This window comes from Xyrauchen texanus, chromosome 4 (genome assembly GCF_025860055.1).
Source record: "Xyrauchen texanus isolate HMW12.3.18 chromosome 4, RBS_HiC_50CHRs, whole genome shotgun sequence".
Classification (NCBI taxonomy): domain Eukaryota; kingdom Metazoa; phylum Chordata; class Actinopteri; order Cypriniformes; family Catostomidae; genus Xyrauchen; species Xyrauchen texanus.
Window position 1 is genome coordinate 34,560,212 of NC_068279.1, and position 21,309 is coordinate 34,581,520.

Genomic DNA, 21,309 nt, shown 5'->3' on the forward strand with positions numbered 1-21,309 from the left:
AGGTGACTGTCTTTGTGATCCATTTCTCTCACACATCCAATCATGCAAGCTAGTGCATCACTGTAGCTTTTAACTGTGTAGTTACTGATCATATACGTCTAGTGTGTTAATGTTCCTGTCAGTTTGTTGTACTTTTTATGAAAGTGACATCAACAGAAAAGAACAAGGTAGGTGTTTAGAGGTTCTGTGAATTACAACAGTTTAAAGTAGGACAAGCTTGCCCCATAGCATGTAGGACAATTAGGCACATTATCAAAATAACAATCACTTTAAAGCTCTTTCAACATCACAGGTTGTTTTTTTTCTTGTACTTACAATGGAAGTCTATGGAGCAAGACATTTCACTGGGATAAAATTAAAAAAATCACAGATTCAAAATATAGCAAAAAAGACGTGTTAATGTACTACCATTTTGCACAGAATAATTCATATAAGCACTTTAAAAAAAATACAAGCTGCTAATTCCTGCTTTTAAACCCTCTGTATTGCTTTGCTCCATAAACTTTAATTGAAAGTGCATTTTTGCTTGTTTGTAAAAATGTAGGGGTCAACCGATAGTGGATTATGCCCATAACTATAACCAAGGTGGTGGGAAAGGTAGATAACCGATGAATCAGCTGATTTATATAATGTTCAAATTTTTAGTTTTTTCCTTACAATGACTTGCACAAACACAGAGGCTGCAAGAGTCCAAAATGAATAAAATCCCAATGATAATTAGAAAAAGTTCAGTTTCTATATAGTCACTCTTTTTCTTTGTATACCCTCGCTTCAATTTAAAATACTTATAAAAATTACAAAATGTCCTTTGAAGTTAGAATAAAAATATCAATGAATATTGTCAATGATGAAAGATTCAGATCCCCACAATGGATATACTGCTGAACCAAGCTGTTCTATCTTTTGAGTCTAGCGCTGGCCACAGAGGAACATAGCGAAATATTAATTCAAATTAGCATATTTATTAATTTTTTTGCAGGTAAACAATAGTTCCAAAAAGCAACTTGTGGCACAGATTAATCAGTGAAAGTGATATAATAGTCTACTTCTAGTCCAATTTGTCTGTGGCGAAGCTTCTGTTAATAGAGCTTAACTTGTTTTAAACCTGGAACATTCTTTTAATATGTTTGTAACGAATGAGATGCAAATGCATAGCATTGATCAACAAAATACTTCTGAAAGATCCTGAAATTATATTTTGGATTCACTAGCAATCCCTAAACAATTAATATGAATGAGAAGGGTCACCATCCTTGAATTGTTCTTTATTTTGCAGAACTGAATGTACCTTTATGGCTGTAGCCACCACTATCCAGGTCCTCTGAAAGAAAAGGCTGAGAGCATAGACAGCAAGACTCATTCTACCTAGATGACAAGGACTGTATCTGGATGTGTGAACCATTGACTTAAGATCTCCAATCACCATTTGTTGAAGTTCTACTCAGACTCTATTTAGGAAACATAATGCCAAACTTGAATTCAACAGATTGGAAAACTTGAATTTACAGATGAACCATCAAATGTATGGATCTCCTGGATCTTCCCAAACTACAAATCATGAAACTCCAAAAGATTAACAGTCAAGTCAAGCAGAAAAATACTGAAAATCCCCAAATCCTTAATGAAGACTTCTGCAAAATCAACAGTGAACTGTCCGACTTGGAACCATACCTCTGTCGATGATGGTCAAGCAGCAGTTAACAGACTTCAACTAGACTGATATCAGCAGCCTAGAAGAACTTCCACACTGCGTAGCTCTTGACCATCAGGGAAGCAAGATGCACTTATGGTGCAAGCCTTAAGAAACAGTCTACACTCAATTTTACCTCACAACCTCATCCTGTTTTCAACTGCGCTTTCAGGTGCATGTAGGCTTAGATCCTACAGATTGCAACTGATTCCTATCTTACCTTGTGAGCTTCTTTGAATGACAAGATGATGCTGCATCCTGACTTTTTATCTGAAAACCAGTGTTTTTGTGTGATACATGAGCAGATCAGTAAGGCAGATTCAATTTTGGATGATAGATTACAAGGTCATGGTACCTAATGCTTGGTGCATGACAGTGACTACTTTTAATAAACTTCCCCTGATCATCCACCTACCCTACAACTCCAACAAACTTGAGCTCAACTGAATTCTGTTGCTTTACTCAAGACATGTCTGAAGAGATTATGGGCTTCCTGATTAACTATCAACTATCAAAGTACATTACATATTTTAATTTCAGCCTGATCATGTTTAGCAGTGGGTTTATTTCTGAATTATTAACTCTTCATCCTGTAAAACTTCAAAAGGTGAATTTATCGTTCAATTAATGCTTTTGATTTGACAATTTATTAGATGAGTCAACAAAATTATTTTTTGTTTGTTTTTTAAACAATTAAACATGTTACATTGTCAGGTAATCCCTGATCCCCTTACAAAAAAGTACTATGGTGGTACCATTGCACAGTGATGGTATCGGATAGCAATACCATGGTACTTTGGTATATGTTCACGCCCAAAAAACATGGTATTATTATTGTCCAAAAAAAAAAAACAAATTCTTTAAAAGGACATATAGCTGCATTTTATGACCCAGCAGATCTGTGAAGCAGCATGACACAGATGTAATTATTTTTTTTTTTATTTCAGGTAGTTTGTGTATTTTAATTTTGTATATTTTATTAAAAATTTTTTTAAAAAAAGTGACTACCCCAGCTAAATATATCTCTTTCTATCATTAGTTTGGTGTGTTTTTTAAATAGACACCTTCCTCTGCCCAGAACTGTAGGTACTTTGCCATCACTCTTTTTCCATAATTAAAGCTATAAGTTTGTTTACTTGACTGTACTCACAAGTTTGTCACAAATTCAGTATGAATCCTTTGCAGATTCTGTTTGCAGGTATGGACTTTTAAAATTTATGTAAAAGTACTGAATGAATTCCTCCTCTGTTGCAGCTGGATAGATGGGTATGAGAGGGATAGGATTTAATTGGTTACTCAAAGTCTGCTAAAACTAATCAGACCCTGAGGTGAGTTTGGGGGTGAAAGAATGCAAGGTTACTAATAGTTCTCCTTTAGTTTTTTTAATGCATTTCACAGCAAAACATCTTTTATAAGCTAAATATCCCACAAAAAAAAATAAAAAATTGATAGAATTATAGAGCACTATTTACCAGACAGACCCATTAAAAATCTGAGACCTATTATGACAATTTTGCTGATGTGTTCCAAGTCATCTCTTATCTTCTGACATTTTAACAGTCTGCCTGAAAGTAAAAAAAGAAGACAAAATACGTCTCATTGAATCATACATCTTTGATTGTGTCTCCTTGTCCTTCTTAAGCCCCATATATTAGGGCAAATATCTGTAAATGTAAAAAAAAAAAACATTTTCTATGTCCTGCCATCTCCGCTGTCAGAATCTTTGAATGCTGAAAAAACTCAATCTTAAGGCTAGCAATGAGAGCAATCTGAGCTGGAGAGAAGCGGAGTCCTGCATCTGTAATCGATGCTCTGTTGAGAAAGTCTTCATTTCTGGGTTCTCCAACAATGGGTATCTGGTCTGAGAAAGAAACCATTTAGTAACTTACTTTTGGACTGATAAAGGTCCTTTCACACAAAAATCATTCAGCTGAACATAGTAACTTCAGTAAATTAATAAACCTTCCTTATTATACAACTCTCTTAAATACTTGATTCTGACTGGTCAATCGCAGCATTTTGTTGTCAGATATTTTAATACAATGAACAATAAACTGTATAAATGACTGTTGTCACAGGCAGCTGATTTCCTACATAGTTGCACTATGTTTTGATCACACAAAAAATATATAATATCAGTTAATATTTCATGTCCACTTAATTATATATTTTGCAAGTAGCCATGTAATAAATTGGATACTGCACAGTCAGCTGGTCACAATTGCAAAATAAACCCCTTCAGGGTGATACAAGACCTGCTCAATCAATTACTGACCTTCCCAAGATGTTGAGAACAACTTTCAGCAAGTAGAAGTGAAGTTCAATCTGACTCACATTCAAGTCAATCAGAAAGCCCTCTAAGGGTCTATAAGGATTGTGAACAACCAGATGGAAATTGAGCTGATAGATAAGGAGGAGCTCATACTCAAGAATCTGTTCTAGAGACCTCTCCTGTAGGGGATTCCTGAAGGTTGCCCACAAACTGAGAGCTGGACACATTAAACTCATCCACTTTACAGGACAGATATGCACGTCAACCTGTAAAGATAAGTGGTGATTGAAAGACAGAACATGAAAGTCTCATATACTTTAATTCCAGATCTTGTAAATCACTGATTCCACATCGCTGTTACACGGTCCGAGGATTATACTCCATTAAAGTGTTGTTCAAATAAAATCTTTGAAAATACATACAAGATGTGCCCTGGAAGATGATGTAAGGGAATTTGGTGAGCTAAATTTAGAAGGGAACCGTTAAAGTGCCCTCATTCTCACACCATCATATGTAAGGGAATTTAGGGTCTAGAAATATGTGAGCTATGAACTAAATTAAACTGTCCTTATTCTATATTATTATGTAATGAAATAAATAATGGAATTAGTTGTGTTCGACAACCATTATAAATTAGATATAGGACAAATAACTAGATCATTTGTTGGAATAAAATTCTCCACCATTAAAATCGTAATACAACGTCTTGTTGTATCCGCTCACAATTTCTACTAAAAAAAGGAGTTAGCTTTAATAAGGGAATTATGATTAATTGAATTATTGGAGTAATATTATTCTCATTGCTTACTGAAAATAATATCACATGTATTTAGGCACAGTTTTGAAGTGAAATCTTTTACAAACAGGGATGAGATTTTTTATCAAAACCAGTCAAATTATCTTTGAATACAGACAAACTTTATTGCTATTTTAAACATAAATCTAATCTAACACCTATATACATGAGACAGAATGTGAAATAAATGATCAATACAGTGGAAATTAACTTCATGAAGTCTGTTGACAATGCCTGAAGAACCATTTATACTTATTTGAGTCTACGTTGATTTGCTATCGGATTACACAAAGTATTTAACTAATACACCAGCACTTTGAACCAAGATTAGAGATGTAGTTGTGTGTCTTTTTGTTTCCTTGCATTCTTTGTTTTACTTGGTTCTTGGCTCTTGGTCGAATGTTCATTCGTCTATGTTTTGGACCCCTGTAAGATCGGATAGTTATTGTCTGTATGAATGATGAGGTTGGTTTTGAAGCGAGGCCTTCTCATGGGTGTGTGAACCATATAGAATGAGAGGCTTCCTTTTGACTTTGAATTGAGCTCAGGTGCATCCTGTTTCCACTGATCATCTTTGAGATGTTTCTACAAATTGAATGTAGAAAAGGTGACCAAGGATAGGTGGATAGGTGACCAAGAGCCCGATGGTCACTCTGACAGAGCTACAACATTTCTCTGTGGAGAGAGGAGAACCTTCCAGAAGAACAACCATCTCTGCAGCACTCCACCAATCAGGCCTGTATGGTAGAGTGGCCAGACGGAAGCCACTCCTCAGTAAAAGGCACATGACATCCCACCTGGAGTTTGCCAAAAGGCACCGGAAGGACTCTCAGACCATGAGAAACAAAATTCTCTGGTCTGATGAAGCATAAATTGAACTCTTTGGCCTGAAAGGCAAGCATCAAGTCTGGAGGAAACCAGGCACCACTCATCACCTGGCCAATACCATCCCTACAGTGAAGCATGGTGGTGGCAGCATCATGCTGTGGGGATGTTTTTCAGGAGCAGGAACTGGGAGACTAGTCAGGATCGAGAGAAAGATGAATGCAGCAATGTACAGAGACATACTTGATGAAAACCTGCTCCAGAGTGCTCTGGACCTCAGACTGGGGCGAAGGTTCATCTTCCAACAGGACAAAGACCCCAAGCACACAGCCAAGATAACAAAGGAGTGGCTACAGGACAACTCTGTGAATGTCCTTGAGTGGCCCAGCCAGAGCCCAGACTTGAACCTGATTGAACATCTCTGGAGAGATCTGAAAATGGCTGTACACCAATGCTCCCCATCCAACCTGATGGAGATTGAGAGGTCCTGCAAAGAAGAATGGGAGAAACTGCCCAAAAATAGGTGTGCCAAGCTTGTAGCATCATACACAAAAAGACTTGAGGCTGTAATTGTGCCAAAGGTGCTTCAACAAAGTATTGAGCAAAGGCTGTGAATACTTATGTACATGTGATTTTTTTTTTTCCCCATTCATTTTTTGCAAAGATTTCAAACAAACTTCATTCACGTTGTCATTATGAGGTATTGTTTGTATACATTTGAGGAAAATAATGAATTTGATCAATTTTGGAATGAGGGTGTACCATAACAAAATGTGGAAAAAGTGAATACTTTCTAGATGAACTGTATCTTGGGCAAATTGAGTTTACAAGTGAAAAATGCTCTAATAGTTATACTATTATAACTTTTTATATTAAATATTAAACTTTTTTTTTTGTTTCCTTATATTATATAATTTTCTTTTTGTGTGTCAGCCCATGTTAAAATTAAGCTGATTGTAATTTGAATGGCATGTTGTTAATATTTTTGGCATTTGCTTTTTTTTAAGAGTATGCCGCTTATACGGTACATGTAAACAGCAACACAGATTTCTCTCAATATGCCATGTTCTCGCAATACAAAGCTTTCTGATGTCCATGTAAATGCACTCATTGTGGTTTGCTAACTCACTAAGATTAATGAGCAGTAATCGGCTGGTCATGTGATCCTAACATGGCAGCCCCAATATAGGGACCCTCTCCATATAAAATAAATAAGGTTACTGATCTGACTGGTATCTTCATCTCATGTGAGTGGTCATGATTTTATACACGTTTCAAAATTTCTTCAAGGGTCACGTTTGGCTTGCATGTAAAACAATCCCTGTTACAGTTTCTTACTTTACCACTGGACAGGGCTTTCGAGCAGAACTTCTGATTTGCTTCTAGTCTTAATTTTTTCATAATCAAAAGTCCAGAATTTCTTCTGGGAGCTGTTGTGAAACATGGTCACGAATAAGGCTGTGGATAAAACAATACATTAATGGTTACGCAATTAATAAAGTGATTCAACATTAAGTAGTTTTAAGAACAGTATGACAAATATGCAAATATAATCAGACATCTACTTTACTACTGCACAATTGCTCAAGATAGTGTGGTGTATTACGAGGACGCCAACTAAAGCAGTTTTTAAATCTCATCCAAGGCAGGCAACATCTCAAAAGTTAAATATTTCAATCGCAACCATCTTGGGCACACAGTGACGGTTCTTTTAGTGTTAAACAAAGATCGAATGAACAAACATCAAACGTATTTAAAAAAATAAACTATGAATCTTTATGTTTTCAAACGTTGTGAGAGTTTGTCACATGCGGCTCATGCAACTTGACGCTTATCTGATGACCTTGAATGCGTTCCTCGTCTCATTCACAAAAACATGGTCAAAAGAAAATATACCCGTAGAACAATTCAAGAAAAAGAGAGTCTTCTCGAGAAATATGATTAACTCTCTAAAAATGTCCCAAAGCGCCGCAGTGCATGTGTTAAATGTCTCGCTGACTTTGCTTAACTACTGCCGGCCCTGGAAGAGGACTGTTAAAAAAAGCCATGTGTAACTTTAGTACATTTGAATCTGACAAAACTCATCAAATCGAGGCTGCACTCTGGATGTGGATAGATACATCACGTGAAAACGGCATGGCTGTCGATGATGTTATGATTTGTGAAAAAGCAACTGAGGTGGCTGAAAAATTGGGGTCCTGTACTTTCTCGACCAGTAAAAAGTGGTTGACAGACTTTAAAATCAGAGAGACAGTAATACGAGAGATGTTCGAGATCAACCAAAGTAATCCATTAGAAGAGTCATCATCTGAAAATAATGCAGTGCTATGGTTTCAAAGACCAACGCCAAAACAAAAATGTACTTGTACAAGGACGCACGCAATTGAAGCTGCACTTTGGAGGTGGGTCAATAATGCTTGTGAGAAAGGTATGAAGCTAGATGATTTAATGATTCGCGAAAAGCGCCCCAAGTGGCTGCACAGATGGGTTTCCATAACTTCAGCACTGAACACCGACTGGTTTACACGCTTTAAAGCCGGGAGGCATCAATACGTACAATGTTCCACATTGGCCCAGAGTAAGGCCACGACAGCTGGAATAATCCACCAGAAGGGTCCATGTCTGATAGTGCTGAGGTGGTAAACGTAATACATGGGGTGGATTTTGCATTCTCGAAGACGCCATGTGTCGAAACAGCACTCTGGAGGTGGATGGATAGCTTGTGCGAAAAAGGTATCATTGTAAATGATTCAATGATCTGTTCCAAAGCGACTCAGCTACCTAAGGCGATGGGTTTCTGAAACTTCAGGGCAAAGAGCAACTGGTTCACACGCGTCAAATCCCGGGAGGCATTAATACGAGAAAAGTTCCACATCGACCTAAAAGAGGGCAACAACAGCCAGAAAAATCTACCAGAAGAGCCCAAATCTGAAAATGAGATGGTAAATGTAGAACCTGGGATAAACATTGCATTCGCAAAGACGCCTCAAGTTGAAGCTGCACTCTGGAGGTGGATCGATAGCTCATGTGAAAAAGGTGTCATTGTAACTGATTCAATGATTCATTTAAAAGCGGCCCGGTTGGCTAAGGATGATGGGTTTTCGAAACTTTAGAGCAAGGAGCAACTGGTTGAAACGATTTAAGACCCGTGAGGGAGAAATTCGAGAGATGTTCCTTCTCGACCTGCAAGAGGGTGAAAATGAACATAATCAATCATGAGAGTATGAATTTGACAACAAGTATGTAACGATCCTGAGAATCAAAACTGAAAGGGAAAATTCAGATTATGAAATATTTGAACAAACTGAGAATGAATGGGAATCTGATCTCACAAGTTTAACTGAACAATTCAATGACATGAGAGTAACTAAACAAACCAACAATGAAAGTGAACAAAGTTCATTGTTCCAAAATTTGAAACGTTTGAGCCACCCCTAGACACCGCTGAAATCGGTGGGACTTCACATCCTGTCACCATTCCATCACTGTAACAAATTAAGGAGGTGAAGAAAACTGTGTCAGCTGGTTTACTCTACAGAGGATTTTGAAACTTCAAACTTCTTCACCAGTTTGAAGAAGAGGTTGATAATATTTTGAGGAAATCGATGACCCTGGAAATACAACTCACTTTTCAAGCCTAATCGTGGGCTTAAAAAAAAATCTTCAGATAAAAATTAAAATGATCTCATCATTTACTCACCCTCAAGCCATCCCAGGTGTGTATAACTTTCTTCAGCAGAACACTAACAAAGATTTTTAGAAAAATATTTCTGTATGTCCATATAATGCAACTGAATGATGACCAGAACTTTCAAGCTCCAAAAAACACAAAGGCAGCATAAAAGTAATCCATACACCTTCAGTGGTTTACTCCATGTTTTTTGAAGCGATCTAATCAGTTTTGGGTGATAACAGACCAAAATCGAACTCCTTCAATATAAATATTGACATCAGCCGTCTCTATGGCGATCGAGATTTTAAGCTCAATTACATTTCCTAGAGATTGACACACTCTCAGAGCACTTTGGTGGCACTAAGAAGTGTTTTCAAGCTTGAAATCTTGATTGTGTTGAGAGACTGCATTGCAAGATGTACAGAGAAAAATTTGTTAAACTTTGGTCTGTTATTAACCAAAACTGATTAGATTTCAGAAGATGTGGGTTTAACCAATGAAGTCGTATGGATTACTTTTATGCTGCCTTTATATACTTTTTGGAACTTAAACGTTTTGGTCACCATTCACTTGTATTGTATGGATTGTATGATAGAGATGAAATATACCTCCAAAAATCTTTTGTGCTCTGCAGAAGAAAGACATCATACACATCTGGGGTGGCATGATGGCGAGTAAAAAATTAGAGAACTTTTATTTTTGGGTGAACTGTTCCTTAGTGACATTGGTCATCCTGAGTTTGGATCTTTGTGTTGTTTCAAAAGGTTTTACAAAACGAAGTTACCTGGCTCACTTTTGTACAGTTGCCAAATGCGCTCTCTCAAATGGCCACATGGGGGCGCCGGTGTTTATAATAGCCTACATTTATGTTTGAAATGTGTGGTATTCAAAGTATTATTATTTTTTATGCAGCTTTTATTATAATATCATTGATGTGTATCACATTTTGTAAGATTCCTAATTTCATGTTTTATATGGTTCTAGAGTTCAAGTACATTTTGTGAAAAGAGAACATTTTAATTATCTTGTATATCTAGCCTAACATTCGGTGTATTTTTTATTTTTTTTACCAAAGCAGTTAATAAAGAATACCGTACCGTTGACACTTCTCTCCTCTCTTTTCTAACCAAATAACCATGAAAACACAAAATATTTGTTTTTAAAAAGCCGAGCAAACCACCGAAGCCTATAGCTGCTCTACAGAATAATTACCAGCCACCTAGTTGAGTACCGCTGTGTAACCTAATTTGCATAAACATGAGTAATTTATGAATAATAAATGCCCTTGTGTTCGGTGTGATCCATTAATTTGCATATCGCCATCATGGCACTACAGTTATTTTTCCTGAGTGCTGTGCTACCATGAAGCGATAAGAGCCTGCACAAAACAGAATCAAAAGGTGAGTATTTTTAATACTCTTTAGTATATTTTATTCTGATATATATATATATATATATATATATATATATATATATATATATATATATATATATATATATATATAAAGTGTTTCTTAATACTGTCAATATCTATCCATCCATCTATCTATCTATCTGTCTATCTATCTATCTATCTATCTATCTATCTATCTATCTATCTATCTATCTATCTATCTATCTATCTATCTATCTATATATATATATATATAAATGTTTATTTGCCTATATACTTGTGTCAGCTTTTCATGACTTTGAGATTTTAGAGACAGACTTTGAGACAGACTGTTGTATGCTGTAGGGATCATGTAAGTAATGTGGATACAATTACTATCATGTACCAGTGCTCTGTCATTGTGTGAATTGCATAAACATGATGTTTTCTTTCATTATTGATGAGACCCAAGCTCTGTTGTAGCTATAGACAGCTGGGAAGACACACTGGCAAATTGGTGCATCATGAAAAAAAAAATATTATTATGCCAATTACAAAACTAAATAGCGGTTCATATTATTATCAAGTGCGTTGGTTGAATTAAAATCTCATAGTTTCTGAATCCATCAGAGCCCAGCTCAGAAAGGCTGACTTTGGGTTGCCATGGAATTTTACAGCTTGATGTTTTGTCTGTATTAGTATAAATGGAGAAGAGAAAGGTGTCAGGGGTTTTATTCTTAGAAACTAAATAGATTCTGTCAGATGACTTTGAGTATATTGTTAACCAGGTGTGTTGGCTTGTACTTGTGTCTGAGAACAGTCGTAGGAAAGAGACTTCAGCTTATATACCTTCAATCAGTATTTCTGTCCATAATTCTTTACAAATTATACACATTGATGGTTATAAATAAATCAATGTCCAGGATTGGCAAAATTGATGATGCAGATTGATAGAAATAACTGTTGCTATGATGAACAACTGCCACTGTGTACCCTAATGCCAATAATATGAAAGAAAGAAGTCTGATATTATTGTGCTGATGTTCCTTGTTGATTTCCAAGCAAATCAATAGGCTCTAATAAACATGCCTTGTGTAGATATTTAAAGTAATTTTCATTGGCTCAACCTGAAGGAGTGATGCGTGGCAATGACCCTACCCACAATAGAGATTTCAAAATGCTCTAGCTAACAGTAGATTTTACTTGCATATTGCTAGTCAACATTACCCATGAACATGATTGACTATAAGTTACATGTTCTACAAAATAGCTCATACATATTATGGGAACACCCATTTAAATGATCCGTTGAGGCCTATCTTAACAACTGTCAACTCATCAACATAATTTCACTTCTGAATCTACAGATCCTGGACTCATTCAGTTCGGTGCTATATATATTATGTAAATGTTTTCAGTTATGTAAATGTATATCCTATAGCACTTCTCATCCACTCTAGTGAGTGCAGTATCTTAGATATCCGTTGTATGTATATTTGTACGTTACTAGTCTTCTTTTGTCACATGATGAACATTTTATTTTTTTACAGACAAATACTTTGTTCCTCTCTTTGTTCATCTGTCATTATGTAAGAGATTGAATAAGTTGAATATTTACTGCATATATACTCTGTTTATATTTTAAGTAATATTCTGGGTTTAATTCAAGTTAAATTAAATCCAGAATATTTGTGGCATAAAGGAGATTACCACAAAAAAAATATTTAGACTTGTTCCTCTTTTATTTTTTTATTTTCTTTCAAATTGTATCCCCCTTTTCTTGCCATTTTGGCATGCCCAATTCCCTCTACTTACTAGGTCCTCATGGTGGCAGTTACTCACCTCAGTCCGAGTGGTGGAGGACAGGTCCCAGTTGCCTCTGCTTCTGAGACAGACAATCCACACATCTTATCATGTGGCTCACTGTGCATGACAACGTGGAGATTCACAGCATGTGGAGGCTCATGCTACTCTCATGCAATCCAAGCACAGCTTACCTTGTGCCCCATTGAGAGCGAGGTTACCCCTTATAACTCTACCCTCCCTAGCAACCTGGCCAATGTGGTTGCTTATGAGACCTGGCTGGATTCAAACTTGTGACTCCGGGGGTGGTAGTCAACGTCAATACTTGCTGAGCTACCCATGCTCCCCTGTCCCTCCTTTCCTTTAAAAAAGCAAAAATGTTGGTTAAAGTGAGGCACTTACAATCGAAGTGAATGGGGACAACCATAAGCATTTAAATAATTGCTAAACAATAGCCAAAAGACATTTATAAATAAGCAATATGCATTTTAACAAGATATTAGTGTGAAAAACATGCTGACCAACCTTTTCTGTGTAAAGTTATATCCAATTCTACAACTTCGTTGCCATCAGTATGAAATACTTAATATGGTCAAAGATTTAACAAAATGATTAATCTACAGTAAGTGCTTTTATAAAATTTTAAGGATCACATTTCTGTATTTAACCCCTCCAATAACTGGCCCCATCACTTCCATTTTAAGTGCCTCACTGTAACCATGATTATTTATTTATTTTAAGAAAAGGAGGGACGAGTATAAATATATTTTGTGGTAATCATTTGTGTCACAAATGCTGTCAGTTGAACCTGGAATATTTATTAATGCTTGTCTTGTTGCCTTGCATAATATTAGCAAACTGCTCAGTTCTTTTTTGTTCCTAAGAGGGTGTTTTTCCCCACAGAACAACACATTTTAATTTGTTTTTTGAGAGTAATTGAAAATCAGTATTTTAACGTTTTATTTAATTTAATTTTCTTTTTTTATAAAAAAATAACTGATCCGAAACAGAAGTTTTTGGTTTCCAATTTGTCATATATCTGGATGTGTACCAGACACTGGCATGGAACAAAGGCAAGCCCGGGCATTCACATATCATCCACACTTTATGCAAAATTAATGCATGCACCCCCATGACAGCATGATTTAATTTCCTCCTTTCATTTTCTCTCGCCCGTTGCCATGGACACCGACGGAGGGCTGTTGAGATATTAGCTGCTACAATATGGACAAGTGCAGCTCTCTACATGAAGCAAACAACTACTAAATCACATGACCTCATCAAATCTCTATTTTACTTGCAGGCCGGATGGAACTGTGCTATGTGCTATCAAGAGACGTAATGTATTCATAGCTTACTTACAATTTCAAAATGGAAAAAAAAAATTGACGATTTGAGTCAGGAACACCGTTCAACACGTAAAACAAATGATTGGAAATATTACAGAGTATATACAGAGAGCAACGGCAAAACAACAACTGCTAAAATGAATTGGAGAAAAACAAAAAAGACAACAAGCTGACTAAATATTCTCATAGCACATTTTAGAAGAATGCAAGATGCTATTGGCTTGTGTTCCTCATTGCACTAGGCAGTAATGGCGTCATAGCACCATGCATAGTGTTAGTGTTGCCACCCAGATCATGCTGCCTGCAATAACCAAATGTGTGTTTAAGCATGGGTGTGGAAGCGTATTAGTCTTCACTGTCAGTCAGCATGGGAATATGTATGCCTGTGAATTCAAGTGTGGAGATCAAAATGTCGCAAGTTGGCACTGGGCATTCTTCCCCTATACAGCTACTCCCACACATCACGGGTCCTGTCCAGACATCTCATTTAGTTGGGCTCTGTCTGGGTTCCTTAGCTTAATTTTGCATCCATTTTGTTTCCTGCATTCAGGGCATCCCTAGCTGTAAAATAAATATCTGAATGAGACGCAGAGACCCACTTTAGGGTTCAATGTTCCAGAATTAAAAAAATATGAAGCTCATAGTATAGTTGCATGGATGAACTTCATTGATAATGGTCACCTCTGTTTTTGTTGCATATTTCTCGAATTCTCTCTTAAAGGGATAGTTCACACATGCAACTGGAAATTCTGTCATAATTTACTCAACATATAATGTTGTTCTAAACCTGTATGACTTTCTTTTATCTGTGAAACACAAAAAGAGATGTTAGGTAGAATGAAATCCTTAGTCAGCATTCCCTTGCATTGTATGGAAAAATGAAGCAATGAATGTGAATGGTGACTGAAGCTGCCAGTCCAGAGCATTCTGCCCAACATCTCCTTTTGCATTCCACAGAAGAAAGTAAGTCACACTGGTTTGGAACAACGTTATAGATTAACTCTCTTCAACTTTTAACAGATTTTTAGAGTAGGTGTAATTAAAAACGTTTGATTGTGTAAAGATGAATTTATTTTAAGTCTGTTATTACTGAGCATTTCAAAATCTCATTACTGCAGCAAGTGATAATTTATAAGTGGACACTCTTGTGCCGCCAAATCTAAATTGTGCCCACTCTCATTCTGATATCTCTCATTCTGATACACTTCTCAATACTGTCAATATAGCTAGAGGTGAATAGATAATCAGACAGCAATCAGAAATTGAGATCTACCATTCAAAGGCTATCTCACAGTGATAGTGCCTGAGAGTGCAAGCATTCATGTGAAAATCCAATCTTTCACTGTACACAGCCCTCGCAAAGCTTGCAGAATGACCCTTTTATAAATGTGCCATGTCTGAAGCTCTCCAAATAGCCAGTGCTCTCTCAAGGCACAGATGCATGTACAAACCTGGCGGAGTAATGTATGACCTGTCTTCACAATGTTCTGGGTTCCTGACCCTGTCTTATGTGTGCTGTGTGAGAGAGTATGTGTCTATGTGTATGATGTTTGGTATGTTTCGAAATGGCTTTTTTCTTATGTGCGTATGTGTGGAGAGCATTACATTTCTTATGTAGCCTTTACATTTGGAAATGTTATTTTCCTGATAGCCTTCAGAGTGTTGATACAGTGTCTCAAAACAGACTGCTGTTTTACTGGGCTGTCTTTTTTAGGGCATGCAGGGCTTACTAACAATGAGATGAAAACTAGTCATCATCTTGAACACAATTTACTTATTAACTTGATTTTCAGGATAAATTGGGGTGAGAGTAACAGGGTGATTCTCACAAACCTTTCATGAAACTGTCATGTCATATTTCACCCTAAATCAATACCAAAAATATTAAAATTAGAAAAGGAAGTATATACTGCAAATATATGCTAATTGGATGCAGTAGGTTGGCACACTGTAATGACATGTCATTGATAAACACTAGCTAAGCAGTCTTCATATGTAGGTATTTAGAAAATAAAGATAAATAGATGCATTTAAGTTTTGATCACAGCAGCATATGTGAAATCCATTTATTACCACAGAACAATTCCATGTAATTTACTTATAAATTATGGGTTGTGTGTGTGTGTGTGTGTGTGTGTGTGTGTGTGTGTGTGTGTGTGTGTGTGTGTGTGTGTGTGTGTTCTTTTTTTAGACTGTACCATAATACCATAGCTGATGGTCCACTTGTGGTCATGAAGTCCAAAATAGGTTGTGCAATATTTACATACTATTTGTTTAATAATCATAATAACAATACCAATCTCAGCTAACAGTACTGTTTCTTTGTCATCTTTATCAGTAACATTTCCCATGCCTTGTCCTAGTTATATTCCAAACTCAGGAAACATAGTTAAAAATACAGTACAAAAATATTTAGTATTAATAAAATAGATACATTTTCATGTTTCATAATACCATTCAATTATGTTTTGCAATTGATTCCAAAATAAAATTAAAAAAAAGAAAGAAAAGAAATGGCAATTGTATCCACTTCATCCTCAAGATGGCACAACGACCTCATAGTTTGACCGGGTGGCTTGCGTAAAAACATGCCTAAATCTGATTTGATTACATTTCTACATGTTTTCCCTAGTATGCAACTTAAGGTCCACATACATGGCAAAGTAGTAACATCAAGATACAAGAAATATTTTACTTTGCTTTCTCTTTTCGTCTCTGCCTTGTTTATGTATTTCTAACTATACCAGAGAGGACAGAGTTCAAATTATTATAATCCACCAGTGAAGTCTGGAACTACTGTGATTAAAAGAGGCTGTTGATTAAGCTATTGGCCTTTATGGGCTACTCTTCTGTCTTTCTTTCTTTACTCATTGCATTCACCATTTTCTTCTTGAAAGAGACCAAATGGATCCCAGCAGGTGAAAGTAAAGAAATGTGAAAAGACGCCCCTTTTGGCTCTGCTTTCAAGCTAACACAATACCCCGTCCCACCTCTTTCTGTCTGTAGTTTCCTACCTGATTAAACATCTTCCTATGAACCCATTTGTAGATGGTGCAAAATCTAAATCAACAAAAGCTGTACAAGCCCTTCTTAAAATGTTAAATCCTTTTAACAGTAGGCTTCAATTAGCTTTTGTTTCTTGTGTATGGTGAATGTGTGTGAGAGAGAAAGACAGACAGACAGCAAGAGGAAAATATGTCTTTTATAAGCTTTAACGCAATGGTTTACTTGCTGATTAATTCTGAGATTTCCTGGATAAATCTGGACTCATTATCTTTCTTTCTTTCTTTCTTTCTTTCTTTCTTTCTTTCTTTCTTTCTTTCTTTCTTTTCCTCTCTCCCTCATCCTTCCTTCCTTCCTTCCTCTTTCTTTCTTTCTTTCTTTCTTTCTTCCTTCCTTCCTCGTTCTTTCTTTCTTCTGGTAGTAAAGTATTTTGCTTAGGATGGTTGTTTATGAATGAAAGACATTTTCACCTGGTCAACTTTGACCTATTTTTTTCTTAATATTTCATATATTTGCTGCAATAAACAACATAAAATAGCAAAATCATAGAATTTACACCTTGTTGATTTTCATCATAAATGTGGGAAGTTTGTGATTTGTATGGGATGACAGGTTCACTTGTTTGGTAGAGTTTAAGTGGTGCTTAGTGTGCAAATCGATTCTATTATCAGTGTGTTAACAGGGCTCCTATTTGTCATTCAATAAGCGTTAAACTTCAAATTACAGTTGTATTTTTTATTTACCTGCCTCATCCTCCATGCAGTGTTTGGTGTTTGTTGAGTGACATGGTAGACATGGGAGAGTAATTATTGATGTGAGTGTAAGAAAAGGGATGCGAGAAAGAAGGTATGGCATCGTAACCTTTTGGTGACATCCTACATGACAATTATACTCACTAAAGCTTTGATCAGCACTCTATCATCCTGTTTACCTGGATCACCTTTACTCTGGATTTTCAGCTATACCCTCTTCTGGTGGTAATTTTAAAATGTTGTGTACAGTACACGTGTACAATTAAAAAATACTGTGCATCAAAAATATTTATATATATATATATATATATATATATATATATATATATATATATATATATATATATATATATATATATATATATTTTTTTTTTTTTTTTTGTTAGCCCAATGGATGTTAAAATCAAAGCAAATTATTGGGGTGGGAGATTACATGGAATTGTCTCAGTGACTAGTATGCACTTTAAATGAATAGCATTGCAATACACTATTTATTTTTCTCCATTTTGATGGACATATTAAGTTTTGTTTTCTAGCATGATATATCTATATAATCCCTTTATTACACACTTAACCTTTAAATATTAGTTTGACGCTGCATGATGTTTCTTTACATGATATCTTAAGACAAATGACTTATGACCAAAATTATAAATGCTTTAAATGTCCTCCTTAAAAACATGTACATGACTTTTAAAACATGATTAAATGTTCACATGCTAATACACCCTCATTGGTGTACACAGTATAGCAGAACATTCCTGTCAGTTATATTTTTAAATAGCCCTTTATACTTGGTTGTATTTTCAAATTGACCCAAACATTCACCTTTTAGAAAAAAAGGTATGTTTGCTTTGTGATACAACATATTTGTTTAGTCTTCAATAATATCTGTCAAGTGGGTGTTGCATTAGTCAGAAGATTATTATTTTTCTATTATTAATACAAGGACAGCATAGGGGTCTCTGGGACCCCAAATATAAAGAACATACAGTAAATCGTATTAGAACATGAACAGATAATAATATATAATCAAGATTAATATACATTATGTAAATAATGCATAGAAATAATCTCAATGTTTAGGCTAACATAATTTCTCAATTAACAGATATAATATTTGCATAATCTTAATTATGGCTGAATCCCTTTTTTAAAGACAAGCATTTTTTTTAATACCTATCAATATTGAGAAAAATTATATCTTATATGTGGCCAAGTCTTTGGTGTTTTATCCTTTGAGATTGCACAACAACATTTCTAAAAGGAAATCTTCTAATCTGTAGTTAAAGACTAGCAATAATGTGTGATTTATCTCTCTTATGCTTATGGTGATTGAAAAACCCATTGGAAAAGAATGGATGGGCAATGTCAGTTGCAACCAGAGGGGTGAGGGAGAGGATGGTACACCCACAACCCTGTGGTCACCTCCAGGCATGCTATCACACACTGACAGGCAGACGTGATGCCACGGCACTTCACACAAACATAGCCACACTGACAGTAGACTGACCCAAGCTGACAGCACCAAGAGGAAAGAGGAGGGGTCGGCAGGAGTCCTCAGTGTGTCCGTCACGGTGTGAGAGTGTCTGGGCGTCAACGACTTCTTTCATCCAGTACCCTCCAAACCCATCGCATAAGAACACAATCACTTTCCCAAACCTGCCTGAACTTACTGTACACAGATCAATGTACATTAGCAGGCGAGATTGACTGTAGTGCTTTAGATAAATGCAGAATGTCCTGTCACTGATTGATATATGATGGGTTTAATTAAAATACTTGTAGACAGGAGATGTGAACCAACTTGATTTGGTTAAATTAATCTGGCCACACAAGACTAGAATGGATGTGGTTCATTACCAACCGAGCACCCTCTTTGGTCATTTAACATTATGGTGTAGAGATGCATTGGCTGTAAGTCAGAGGTTTAATGTCACAAAAGCTTGGGATGAATCTATAGGGTTCAAAGCCTGTTGATCTGGACTGTCTTCAGCATTACATGCTATAGAGGGGACTTTGATGTTAAAAGTTAGTACATTAATTGTCCAGTCACTATAAGAAGAGGCTTTCAATTATGCTTAGACACACAATAGAGGTCTAGCCCGTGGCTCTTTTGTCAAAGACAATCCTTTGAAGTCATCCTATAAAAAGACAGTAAAGGTTAAAAGGTGCAATGGAGGCCTATATTTGTAAGAAAATATGAGCTAGATTTCATGAGCAAAAATTGCAATAAATGACAGCCCTGATCACGTCAAGGACTTTTATTTCAATTTGTGACAGCAGGGCCATCATCTATTTTCATCCTGTGTTTACGTGTGAAGGGAGATGGAGGAATGGCATTGTCTTTATGTTTACGTTGGTAGAGGTGTGTTCTATGATTCCCCTTGAAGTTTCAAGAGAAGCCAGTGAAGATGCAGTCCTCTGAAGTTAATAACCCCAACGTCATGTAGCAGATGAGTATGACTGAGATTTTCTAAGCCCTGTTGAGATCTATACTCATTAAGGAGCGACCTCTCTGCTGTTCATTAAATAATCCTTAAAAAGTTGACCTCCAGGGCAAAAAAGAAAAGGTTGAAAAATAAACATCAACATGATGTATGATTCCCCATTATACAAAGCTCAAGAACCTCTTGTTTTAACAGCCAGTCTACATTCATTTGAAGAAGGGTGGGGAGGAGAGTAGAGAGAAAAAAAGAGAGAGAGACATCAGAGCGAGAGTGAATACAAAAAAATCCCAGTGTTGACAGAGATGCACAATAGAGTGAGGAGAAACAAGAAAAAAACAGAAAGGAAAAAATATGTGGCAGATGAAGGAAAAAGCAAAGGATAGAGTAACGTGCCAAAGCTTTGTCCACCTCAAGATGTGCTCTATGTTGGTGTCTTTAAGGTCTTTTTGATCCATAATCCACAGCCTGATCCGAAACACCAGGTGGTTCTAGTTCCATTCCCATTATGAAGTCCTTAGTTTGTGGTATGAATCATGAAAGGATCCATAGTTCATCCTCTTCACACTGAGACCCTATTGACCCTGTTCTGGAACCAAGGGGAATCAGATAGAGCCTCATCTTGCGGAGGCACCAGATTGAGCCTCTTCAGGTTCCTCAAGCTCATTGAAAGCAGGTTGTTGACTGTCTCTAGGCGATGAGAGGTTGTCCAAGCCATGGAGCCTTGCTGACAGTCATGAAAGGGCCGAAGATCACCTGTCACCCGCCTCATCACATCAAAGTCCTATGAAGAAGCTCCTTGTGTGCGCACTGGTCTTGAATATACTAGACAATCTGATCCCTTTTTAAGCGAAACAAGGATTTGATGTGTTGTGTTTTTGAGCACAGATGGAACATGATAAAGTACCATCCCTTTCGAAGTATGTGGAGTTTTTTTTTTTTAGGTCTTTTTAATGGTATCATCATTTTCTGATTAGATTCTGATTAAGACCCCTGAGCTCTGAAGTAAAGGGTTTGTGGTGTCCCCCTTGAGCACTTGCTTTCCCCCCTTAATCCTCTGGCTAATAAGTTCATAGCCAGCCAATATGCCCTGGTACTGTTCAGGAGGGTGAGGTATTGCCCCATGCTCCTTACACCAAGCAGACCCAATTCTCAGGTACCTCTCCTGCTGACAGACATTTTGTTCTATTGGATCAGTCCACTCTATGGACAGAATAGTCTGAATTGATTAGCCCCGCACTGTATAATTGCCAGCAAATCCCCCTGAATCGTTTCCCATCCATTTGAAAAGGACAATGTTCGCTTTTTTCCCTCCGGCTTCTTGGCG

At 36.6% G+C, this 21,309-nt stretch overlaps 1 pseudogene; it reads right to left on the reverse strand.

Moving 5' to 3' along the window:
- Positions 1-2,973: 2,973 nt before the first annotated feature.
- Positions 2,974-20,754, reverse strand: LOC127641275 (cyclin-H-like; annotated as a pseudogene).
- Positions 20,755-21,309: the final 555 nt, after the last annotated feature.